The 12,121-nt window shown below is 38.9% G+C and overlaps 1 protein-coding gene across 1 annotated transcript in view; it reads left to right on the top strand.

The window, feature by feature from the left end:
* The first annotated feature begins 8,379 nt into the window (after positions 1 to 8,379).
* Positions 8,380 to 12,121, top strand: part of c1qtnf6b (C1q and TNF related 6b) — a 14,896-nt gene continuing 11,154 nt past the window's right edge. Inside the window, exon 1 of the mRNA XM_015943542.3 lies at positions 8,380 to 8,543. The gene's annotated coding sequence lies outside the window, so the exon portion shown is untranslated. The remainder of the gene's footprint in view (positions 8,544 to 12,121) is intronic.

Raw genomic sequence — 12,121 nt, 5'->3', positions numbered from 1 at the left:
AATCGCAGTGGATATAGAAATGTCTAAATGAAAATATTTTCAGGAGAATAAAAATATTAAAATTTGTGACATCTGAATAAACCTGCTTTTGAGCAAATATGCAGTCCAGCTGCAGAAGTGGGGCCATGACAGTCTCAAGTTTTTCTACTGAAATCAAATCAAATCCCAAGACACGGTTCTAAACTTAGAGTCCTAAACAAGTAATTAAAAAAAATCGTTAATATGTGTAATAATATTTTCTAGATGTCAATATTTGCTTCTTAACGTGCAAAGTCGGCTGAAGGTATGCGAGAGCTAAGCAACTGCTTTGGACCTCCACACCAACAGGGGGCCACCAAGGGCACCAAGATTGGATGAGAAAAATAATTTTTATTTAATTAAATAATACAAACTAAAGGATATTACAGGTAGAAAAACAATTAAAATGTGTTTCTATAGTGTCACTTTGTTTTATTTTATAATGATTGACCGTTTTTTGTTATGTTTTAAACTGAATAAGGAGCCACGCCCATATACTTCATGACCATTGGTCCCCAGAAATAAGAAAAAATTAGTGCAAGTCGACAGGGCAATAAAAGCTATTTTCTAATTGTTGTGTCCTTAATTACAAATATATGTTGTTCAGTTTAAGTGAAAACTAAATATGTGTGTTTCGACTATGTCTGTCACGTAATTTAAGAATCACTACAAATCAGACGTTGCATATCACATCACAGCACAGCACTCACTTCCCCCCAGCGTAGTTGCGACATGACCTGATTTATAAAGGTTTTCTCCACGTTTAATGCTGCTCCTTTTGTCGTGGAAGAAAGATTCTAAGCTCGCTAAACTGACCTTTTTGCTTCTTCATCTCTGGTTTGGTGACGTCAATTTGGTGAGACAAACAATTGTAGCCCCACATATTGTTTCAAACAAAACATAAAATAACTTTTGCCGTCATTTGAACATTTGTGCCATCTTGGCATCAAAATGTGTCTTTAAAATTCACAGACATCATATGTGAAATCCGTGGCACATATCAAACAGGATTAGAAAATAGCTTTTACAGACCCATTGATTGGCATTCATTTTTTCTCTTTTCAGGAGACCCGTGTTTCCGACCAGAAAGGGAGGAGACTTGAGCCTAATTTATGCTTCTGCGTTGGTCCGGAAAGACGTAACGCCATTATCCGTCCTTGCAAAAGCTCTCCAGCAGGCAGGCGGACAGAGTCGACCTCACCTTTCTTAAGATCCGTCCAACGAGATGGAGAACACAAGCTTGTGATTGGTCAGGACGCCGTTTTCATCAACAGCACCGCCATTTCGCTCTCAAAAACATTAGGAGAGCCGGAGATTTCTAGCGGCAGACACGGAGCAGCCTGAAGAAAAGCTCATGGAAAAACTCTAAAATTATGAATGTTTAATTCACCCATGCCTAGAGGAGTATAAAGATATACAACAAGCGTTTTATACGTGGTTGGAAATGACGGGAAATATGGGTTTAGGGGTGACGAGCGCATGAAGAGGTGGAGGAGAATGAGGAACAAATTTGCCCATGTTAAAACGTATCTGAAATACAAAAACACAATATAAACACAATAGTAAATGCATCATCTTGGACCGGATACATGACAGGATACTCCAGAACAGCAATATGCTCTCCGTTGTCCTGGTGGGTAATTGCTTTGCTACACTCCCCAGGAGATGGAGAAGTCCAAGGAAAACACACCTCTCCCTTGTAAAGCTGACTTAGAAGCATAAACTAGGGTTTAGGCATCCTATTGAATAGTTTATTTACAAAGTCCCTTCCCGCTCCCAGTCAAGGAGGCCAGGGAGCTATACATAATGCAAACATACATAAAATCATGTTAAACCACCAATAAAGTAAAAATGAACTCATTAAGCAATAAAAAACAATGAAATAATTTTAAGCAATAAGACCACAGAACAATAACAAGACACTGTACACTAAATGCATTAATAAAACCAGCTAAGTGATCTAAATCAACTGGGAGGGACATGGACTGTTTTATCTCTGATGGAAGTTGGCTTTAGGAACAAAGAACTATAACTGAAAAAGCCCAATCACTCCTAGTCTTGTATTTGGACTGAAGAGTCACAAGCAGGTCACTCTGAACCGAGCTTGTTGCAGGAACGTAACCAATCACAAGTGAAGCTAAATATGGTGGCGATGATCCTGACAGAGACAAAGACCAGGATTTTCACCAGAGCGCAGTATTTCATTGGTAGCCAGTTCAAGGATGCTAGGAGTGGAGTAACATGCTCCCCCTTTTGAGCTCCCCATATGAACCTGGCAGAATTTTGCACCAGCTGCAGCCATGATTCTGAAGACTGGCTCAAGCTGGCACAAAGGGAAATGCAGTAGTCCAATCTAGAAGAATTGTTCTGTTCTTTTGTGAGAATTGGTTTAATCCAATCTAGGGCTGGGCGAAATGACCTAAAATCAATATCACAATATATTGAGATTTATAGGATCATAGGATTATATTTATCACCTTGATAACGATAAATGGACGATAACTACAGGTATGCAAAAGTTGTCCACTAGATGGAGCTGTCACGTGTATTAGTTGAGTCATTTTTACGTGACTCAAGGTGGTACAGCTTCTTAAAGGGACATGAGCGTTGCCAACCTACACACATCTTTTCATTTTTTCATTATCAAATTTATTGACATGGGAAAAATAATCTTGATAAGAGTCAGAAATTTTGATCACTTCGATTGGGGGAAAACCATGTATCCTGTCTACATATCCTGGCCTGCCAGACTCACCCTCTGTCTATTCTACACAGAGGACGAGTCAGGACACTCAAAAGCAGAGAACACCATGAGGGTGGGAGTAGCCAGCTCTTAAATAACCAATCAGAAAATGGTTGGAAATGATAACTGTATCCCGCAATGCTGTGATTTTTTAGCTGTAGTCAAAGATGGCGTCTGGCAATGACGCAAACATCTTTCTTTGGAAGAAAGGTTTTTAGCGCTTCTTCTTGTTGTGGTTTTAAAGACATGTCCAAGTCATCTCTGTCATTCTGAACAGAGGAAAGAGCTGCAGCAAACTCCGCTTAAGATGACATCTTTGTTGTTTATGAGAAACTGAGCATCGCACAGACCCGGTGCCAGAGGACTTCACTTGGAGGGGCAGTGGGTTTTTCTGGGGGGGGGGGGGGGGGGGGGGGTATGGGGGGGCAGTAAACCGTGTTTTTATCAACCAACCCCTTTGCATGTCTGGTGGACGTTACATACATATACTTCCGGGTCAAATCCGTCGTTTTCCGTCACCAACTTGTTCTACATAACTAACTGAAAATCTAAGATTCTTCATTGTTTTATTCCGATTATGTATGCCAATTAAAGATGCAATCAAAACTTAAGACAAAGTAACCAATTTTACTGAACCTCTTAGAAAAATACTTGCAACTCAACGTTCTTAGCTGCGCCTGCGCACCACAGAGTCACCATCTCAAAACAACCCTTACGTCCAGTTAATGTTCTCAATCTCCAATAAAGTACTTAGTCCACAAGTCTTCTTCCAAATCCTGCCCTGCAGCTTGATACCTTAGTAAATTCTTCTTTTTGCATGTATTTCTCATAATGTTTACATCACGAATACTAGTTAGCATCAGGTTAGCATGCTACTTCTTGGCTGCCTGCTTCTTCTTGGTAAACTGTGACTTGGTGTGTTACTGCTACCAGGTAAGAAGTATAAACTAGGTCTTCTAAACAAGATTTAGACAATCTAGAGTGTTTTCTTTCTTAAAAGAGAACAGACAACCCTGTATTTAAGATGGTTCAAAAATAGTTTCAACTTTAATATGCGTTTTAAAACATTTGAATCAAAAGGACAGCAGACACCCCTGAATTCTAAATGGTAACAAAGAGTTTGATGAGGAATGAGAACTAAACTGTCTGCAGGGGAAACAGTATGCTGCATCTGTTTTCACTGAATACTCCAACCATGTTCTATTTTGGTACCATGATGAAGAAAAACTGCGTTTTTTTCCCAGAGAAAAGTCGAACTGGATAATTTTCCAGGCGCACCTGATTAGGCTTATCCACCCCGAGGTCATCTGAACGGCGATTTATGTTGGTGCTGCTGCCACTCGGTGGCGCAATTGCCTGCTGAGACTGTGCTGGAGGCACCGAGAGAGGAGGAACAGAAGCGCTTGTAGCTGCAACTTCTGGCTGCACTGGCCTTTCTGATGATGCGTCATCCCTGCTTGTGCTAGCATTGTTTTTCTGTTTGCTGAACCAAGCTCTGATATCCATTTCAGCAAGCTACTGTACCAAAGCGTCTTCTACTGCATCTAAAACTGTTGAGTAGTAACCTAGAGCGCCCTCTGTTGATCGTCTTGAGCCAATACATTTGCATGCGGTGCTGTAATCTGTCCTGGGCGGGCCAGATCTGCAAATGGGCGGGCCGGGCCCACCCAGGCCCGGCCTTGACGCCGGGCCTGGCATCGCAGTGTGTGCCTTACGCTGCTCAGCGCTAATTGGCTCGGTTAGAATTCTCAGGGGGTGTGGTTATTTGAATGGGAGTGTTACCAGGTCCTTTGCTTTCCATAAGAAAGCACTGGCATGGCTGGCCAGGCTAATCTACAAAGACGCATGAACGTAATGGTCAGTACAGGATATGTGTGTGTTAGCGAATACTGCTTTGTAGCAGACTTGGTAGTGTAGTGGTTAGAGTGCCAGACTGGCATGCAGTTTTGTGGAGGTTTGACTTCGGGTCACTGCAGTAACGTTTTTTTCTTCCTTTTTTTAGCTACACTTGTCAGCATTACGTTTTCTGTCTTTGTTGGTAAACTGTTTAAAATATTAGGACTAATATGTTTTTTTTAACTTACTTTTCATTTATTTAAGCAGTGTGAGTCCGTGTGAGGTGAGCAGAGTAAATCAACTACAATGCTGCTTGGAAATGACCCAATTCAAAGATTTATAGAGACGCTAAATATTTAGCAGAAAATGATCATCAAAACTAAAATATAAAAACACGAAATCTACTTAAGCTGGCTAAATAAACTACTACCGTCACCAGGAGTAGACTGGCGTCAGCCCATGGCAAAACGAGATAAAATGCATTTGCTTAAACCACTGAACTACCGAGGCCAATTCAATAGCAGCCTTGCCTAGGACGCTCTTGTAGGCGCATTTTGTTGGAGCAGAGGTGGGCGGCGTTTCGCTCAAATGAACCTTTTTCTTTCCACGTATAAATTCAGGCTGATGAAAGTAACTCGTAATTAAGATACATTTTTTTCTCTTTATTTATTCTGGACAATGTCCATTAATGAACAATAAAGTACTTATGTACAGACTGTAAATGAGCCAGATTATAGCATAGTAGCTAATTTCCATCTGTAGTCCCTAGGCAGCAAAACTAACATTGAACACACAGACAATATACAATTCTAAAACTCCAATGGCATTACAGACAGACAAACAAATTACATTTCAACAATAAAGATTAGTTAGGTGCGTACATGACTGGGAACTTTTATGGTACTGTTTAAGGTGCTTTTTGAAAATACTATAGGTGTGACGTTCTCTAATATTCCTTGGTACACTATTACAAAAAATGACATCTTAATAGTGCCAACGGTAATATTTTATCATATATTGTACTTACCTTTGCTCTCAAAGATTTAAAATATTTTATTTCTTGCATCTAATTTAATTTGTGTATTTAAAATTTGATTTTATAATCTGCTATTTTATGTTGTCACATTGATTTTTATGTTTTATATTCTTGCTGTTCTTGCACCTGGAAAGAACATAAAATTGCTTCTGTGTATGAAATGTGCAATATCAATAAAGCAGCTTTGCCTTTTCCCGTGAACAAATGAAATATTCTGCACAATTCAACAAACTGGTTATTTTTGAATGAGTTTCACTGCTAATGAGACACGGACTACTCATACTTAGTATGATTTATAATAGTAGCCTGGATCACATGGCAACCGGACACTCCAGGTGGAAGATCCAGGTGTGCCACCAGCATTTAAAATGAGCCACATCTGGTAAAGGATGAATCACTCCTTATGCAGACTAGCGGGAAGGATGGAAAGTTTTAATTTAGTAATAAAGGGGCTGTTTAGATTAATGCAAAAACAAGCAAATGTTTTGCGTTTTTTTTCAGCTTTATCCTTCAGCCCAAATTAAATATTCTGCATACCAACTGGATCGTTTGGTTTAGAGAATGAGTGTTTCCACCATGTAAATGAAGAATGTCAAAAAATATAAAGGGTGGACTTGAGACACATGAATTGGACTCAAGCTACAATTTTAACATCTGTAGACTCAGTTTGATTAACTCAAAAGACTGGGGATGTAACTAGCGCCTTAAAACCAATAAATTGTGACTCAACCCAGTCTTGAGTCTGTTGACTTGAAAAAAACTTGATAAATTTAAATTTACAGGGAAACCCAAATTGTTTACATGATGAAGTATAGCTGTATTTGCCGCTTCTTCTGGCAGATAACAGCATTGTTTAGTGGGCGTTTCTGTTGATCAAATTACAAAATTTAGGACTCGCATACCTGTGGGACTTGGGATCAACTCCAGGCAAGAACATGGGACTTAAAACGACTAAAGACTTGCTTGCCTTTAGATTTGACTTGACTTGAGACTTGGATATTTTAGTACCAGTCTTAGTACTTGAATTAACTCAAGACTTGCCAAACTTGGCAATTGACTTGTGACTTGCATATCTTGGAAAATGGCTTTGTTTGAGACTTGCATGTCTCATCGCTTCACTCAAGATTAGCATGTTTTGGGACTTGACTTTAGACGTGCATGTCTCTGAACTTGACACAAGATCTGCATGTCTGTAAACTTGACTTTAGACTTGCATGCTTTTAGACTTGACTCGAGACTTTTCTATCTTGGGACCTCAGACTTGCATTGTCACGACCTTTGAACTTTCAAAAACTAAAAATTTCCAACAAAAGGTCATGGATGACAACTCCAGACTTGTAATTGAAAAAATATAATTCATTTATTTCATGCATAAAATATAACACAGAATCACCCAGTAATGTCTTCTATTTAAAATCTAAATTGAATTTAACTTAAACTAATCAGTCAAGTCCATAAAGTGATCAAAAAGTAATTTGTAAGAACCCTCTCATCACCACCACCTGTCATCAGGAAAACCATCTGTGCTCCATCACAACGTGCTCTTGAAAGGAACGATAAATGGGTTGGTCCAAAGGTTCACAGACTTATCACACTTTTCCCAAAAATTAAAAATGAAAGCTTTAGATTGCAATTTGACATAATATATTCTCACTGTTTAAAGAAAACCAGAATAAATAAAACCAAAAACTCCCAAAACGCAACTTTGGCCACAAAATGCATGTTTCTAATCTTGACTCGAGACTTGGATGTCTCTTACTTTGACTTTAGACTTTCATGATGACTTAAGATTTGCATGTCTTGGAACTTGACTTCGAACGCATTTCTCAAAACCTGACATCAGACTTGCATGTCTTCGTCTAAGGATTTGCATGTCTTGGAACTTGACATGACTTTGGAACGACTTGTCTTGAAACCTTGCATTTTTTGTGGCTTGTCTTGACTCAAGACTTGCATGTATTGGGACCTGACTTTAGATTTGCATGTCTCTGAACTTGACACAAAACTTGCCTTGGGACTTTACTTTAGAAATGCATGTCTCTAAGACTTGCAAATCTTGCGACATGACTTGTGATTTTTATGTCTTGGAACTTGAATTAACTCAAGACTTGTCAATCTTGGCAATTGACTTGACTTGTGACTTGCATTTCTCAAAACTTGTCATAAGACTTGCATATCTTGAAACTTGACTTGACTTTTGGACTTGGTTGTCTCTTAAGACTTGACTTGCATCTGAAGAAACTTGCATTTCTTGGGACTTGACTAAAGTTTCATAGCTTGGAACTTGTCATAACTCGAGACTTGCGTGTCTCTGATCTTGACTAAAGATTTGCATGTCTTGTGACCTGATTTTAGATTTGCATGTCTCTGAACTTGACTTGGCTCAAGACTTGAAAACTAATGCCTTAGGGCTTGGCTCAAGGTTAGTAGCTTGTGACTTATTTTAACTCGAGATTTTTATGTCTCTGCACTTGCAAGATAATGATTGGTTCTGCCTCTGAAACATTAGGTAGGCTATTACAACAGATGACTTGTTAACAAGTCATCTGTTGTAATAGCCAGTTCAATCAATTACAAGTCCAGAACTAGAATTTTTGGCACCAAAGGAAAGGGGGGGAGCAGAGTAGAAAAATGAGGGAGGAGTGAAGGACCCACTGCTCTGGTTGAATCAGTGCTTCATGTCATTTTCAGCCCTTTGTTAGAAACCATCTGGATGGGGGGGGGGGGCAGCTGGAGGGACGAAGGCAGCAGATAAATACTGACTGCTGATGGAGGAAGCGGTGTGTACTGAATGGGAGGGAGAGTGTGATTGCGGGGAGAGGAGAAAGGTTTCCTCTCAGTAGTCCCACCTCTCAATCTGACAGCAGCAGCCCGTTTTTCCTCTCCTCCTCGGCGGTGAAAAGCCACCAGGTAAGAGAAGCGACCACATTCTCTCATCCCTGCAGCAACAATCGCTCTTCGCAATGATGACAATTCAAATAGTGACAGAAACGAAGAGGAGACTGTCAAAAGGGAAAAAAAGGCGAGAAAGGAGGAAAAAGGAAAATCCCGGTGGCGCGTTCGTGCTTGCAGAGACGTGCAGGATTATAGAAGATATTCTAAAATCGCAAACTCAGCAGTTGTTAACTTTCTTTAAAAAAAAAGTTTGGCAGTCCTTACAGCAAGTTTGCAATCGCCTCTCAGCCCGGCTGTGTGTGCGTGTTGTTTATCCGGACTGCAGCTTCATGCCAAATTGATGCTCAGTTGTTGTAGACGTGGCTTCTTAAGCGAAATCGCCAGGACTGTGTGTGTGTGTGCGTGTGTGTGCGCGCGCGCGCGTGTGGTTGTGGCATAATGATTGTTGTGCACACACGTCTCAGGAGGGAGGGAGGATTAAAGGGTGGAACTGTTTAATTAAATGGAAATCTGTTGTTAGAAACTAACAACTTCCTGAGGTTGTGCTTGCAAAAGTTTAGCTGCTGTTGTATTGTCTTTAGCGGTCTAGCCATGACAGCAGATTGGGCAGTGTTCTTTAAAAGTGAGGAAAATGAACAAATGGAGGATAAAAGATGAGGTGTTAGATTTGGATAAAGTTGAACAGACCCTAAGAGTTGTGTAGTTACCCTTTTATGTTGTGCTCTAATCAAATGAGACATTTTTTTACCGTTTCCTGCCTAAGGGTCCTCCTTTTATCTGTATGATTAACCTAATATATTTTATAACACAAGTCATCAAAACAGGATAAGTACATTGTGATAATTTACTTAATGCATTTTATTGTTTGTATTTTGTACATCTGTTGTTTAAAAAGTAAACAATCATTAGAAAGAAATGTGTTAGACATTAGAGAAAATCCATCAAAAGTTACAAGTCTTGAGAAATGCATCATCCCTTAGCTAACATCTTCCATAGTGGTACTAAAGTACTATTTAATGTGTCAAATGGTGCAACCTATTTTAGAACAAATTGGCACAAATGGTGTATTTGTTAGAAACTACTAGGGGTGTGTATTGGCACGAATCTGGCGATACGATAAATTGCGATACTAAAAGACGATATTTTGATCTTTAAATATATGAATAATTTAAGACACATAACATTATCGTTGGGATTCCATGTTCCATCAGAATGAAGGATGTAAAAACTGCTGCCTAGCCGTCGGATTTTGAACGCACAAGAAAGGTTTGCATTTAAATTCTCAATAAAAAACAGATATCCTGCTTTTAAAACTGCGTTAGTGAGTCTACAGAGTAAGCTAGGCTTTCAACGCAGTCATGGAACACTCACCCCTCCCCTTGGGTATCTTCCCTGAGATACTTCTGCCGGAACCAGAAATCCGCAATGCCGGAGGGCATAAGATAGTGCTAAACACTAGTCTCCATTTTTGTTTGTCTCTTATTGTCTGTGACTTGAAATAGTGTTGCTAAATACGTGACTACATAATGAGTGGGGAAGTTCAGAAGTGCAGTAGTTCGGTGAGGCAGACAATGGTTTGTCCAATGGTTTGATCCGAAACATGTTATTGGTGGAGGATTGTAGACAAATGCGAGAGGACCATTTTATTATTTTTTTGTTGTTTATTTTATTTTTTATCTTCACAATACTTTAAAGCTATGCTACGGTATGTTAGAACATTGTTGAGAGGCACATAAAAATGTTTTAAGCTAGTTTGTTTTCCAAATTTGCCATTACAGCGTTATGTATCAATTCAGTATCATCAGACAAAATATCACAATATTTCAGAGTATCAATATTTCTGTTCATCACTACAAACTAACAGAGGTGTGACCAAGTTACTGCTTTGCAGTTCATAAGTAAGTCACATGTCTTTCTAGTCAAGTCTCGAGTCAAGTCAAAGACAACCAAGTCCAAGTCGAGTCCAAAGTCAATGATGTGGAAGTCCAAATCAAGTCCAGTTCCTTAACTTTGAATTTTCAAGTCATGTTCAAGTCGTCTGTCCAACTTCAATTTAATGACAATGACGATAAATAAATTCCAGAAATAAAGCTTCTTAAAGCTTCATTTATTTGCTCAAACAAGCAGAAAGTGCATCTGAAACTGATTATAAACAAAGTGCTGCTGCATTTAGTAGTACAAGATCAAACCCAGAACGAAGAATGATTTATGATTTTTGTCCATGTCGTGCCACTTTTGTGCTAAAGTATCAAATATGCTCAAGTTATTAAGTCAACAGATGCAAGTCGATTCAAGTCGCAAGTCATTGGCATTCACCTCCAAGTCAAGTCGTAAGTCTTTATAGATTTTATCAAGTCAAGTCAGAAGTCATTAAAATAATGACTCAAGTCTGACTCGAGTCCAAGTCATGTGACTCGAGTCCTCACCTCTGCAAACTACAAATTTGCTAAGCTATCCGTTATGTCGACACTGGTTGAGTTTTTATGCCAGAATGGTCCATACATTAAAATTAAAAGCCAAACAAACTAGTGGTTTCTCTTTAAATGATAAAGACCACAAATAACTCAACAATAGACCTTAGATCTTCTCAAAACTTCTTCCAATGGAAATCTGTGTTAGATCAGCTGATCTATTCATGCTACAGACAAAACAAATGCCTCTTGGCTGGAAACTCAGAAAAGTTCAGATATTGCTGCCTGTCACACAGTGGTCAGTGTTGTTCGGGTAATAAGGGTTGCTGAGTCATCTTTGTTGTGAATCACCTGGGCATCATTCAGAGGAAACAATGTGAGGCAATTTCTTCATTTAATTTTTATTGGCATTTTTTCAGCATTTTCATCCATTACATGCTGCGTTAATGTAATGTTTGGAGTTGTTAAACTAGCCTACCAGTTAGACAACTTCTGCAAAGGGAAAATGTGCAGTTTATTCCTTTAGAGAGGTCCAAAGTAAAAAAAAAAAAAAACAGAAAAAAAGAGCAGCTTTAGTTTCTAAATTAAATCTACACCTCCCTGTGTTTGTTTTCCTTCATGGTTAAAACAATTCTTAAAGCAAATAAACACCCCAACGTTGAAAGCATGACATTATCAATAAAAAAGAATATGAGCAAATAAAACTGAACACGATAAATCTCAACTTATTCATAACACTTTTCAGACGTGTTTCCTCTGACATCTGGCCAACTGTAACAGTGAAACACATCCTGATAACTGCTGTGCTTAAATTTTTCTGGCAGTACGTCCGATAAAAATGTCAAGGCAGAGCTCCAGTCTTTTCACTTTCTCACCGTTTGGTTCCATCCATCTTCTGAAATCCTGTTAACATTCATCCATCATCATAAAACCTCAGAGAATCTCATGTGTCTCATCTCTGGTTAATATTATTTCCATTTTTTCTCAGCCTTGTTTTCTTTGGTTCCTCCCTTTTTCTTTTCCATAAGACTAGTGTTGTCAAAGAGATTTTTCGTTTAAAATCCTCTCATTGGGTTAGTTTTCTTTGAAGAACCAATTAAATTGAAAAAGCTCAAATATCAAGCAGCATAACATTAATTTTAAGGATATTGTGTTAAACAAAATGAATGCAAAAAAGATTCA

The sequence above is a fragment of the Nothobranchius furzeri genome, chromosome 6 (assembly GCF_043380555.1).
Source record: "Nothobranchius furzeri strain GRZ-AD chromosome 6, NfurGRZ-RIMD1, whole genome shotgun sequence".
Taxonomy (NCBI): domain Eukaryota; kingdom Metazoa; phylum Chordata; class Actinopteri; order Cyprinodontiformes; family Nothobranchiidae; genus Nothobranchius; species Nothobranchius furzeri.
Note: the sequence above shows the minus strand (reverse complement) of the source record. Positions and strands in the feature narration are given on the sequence as shown.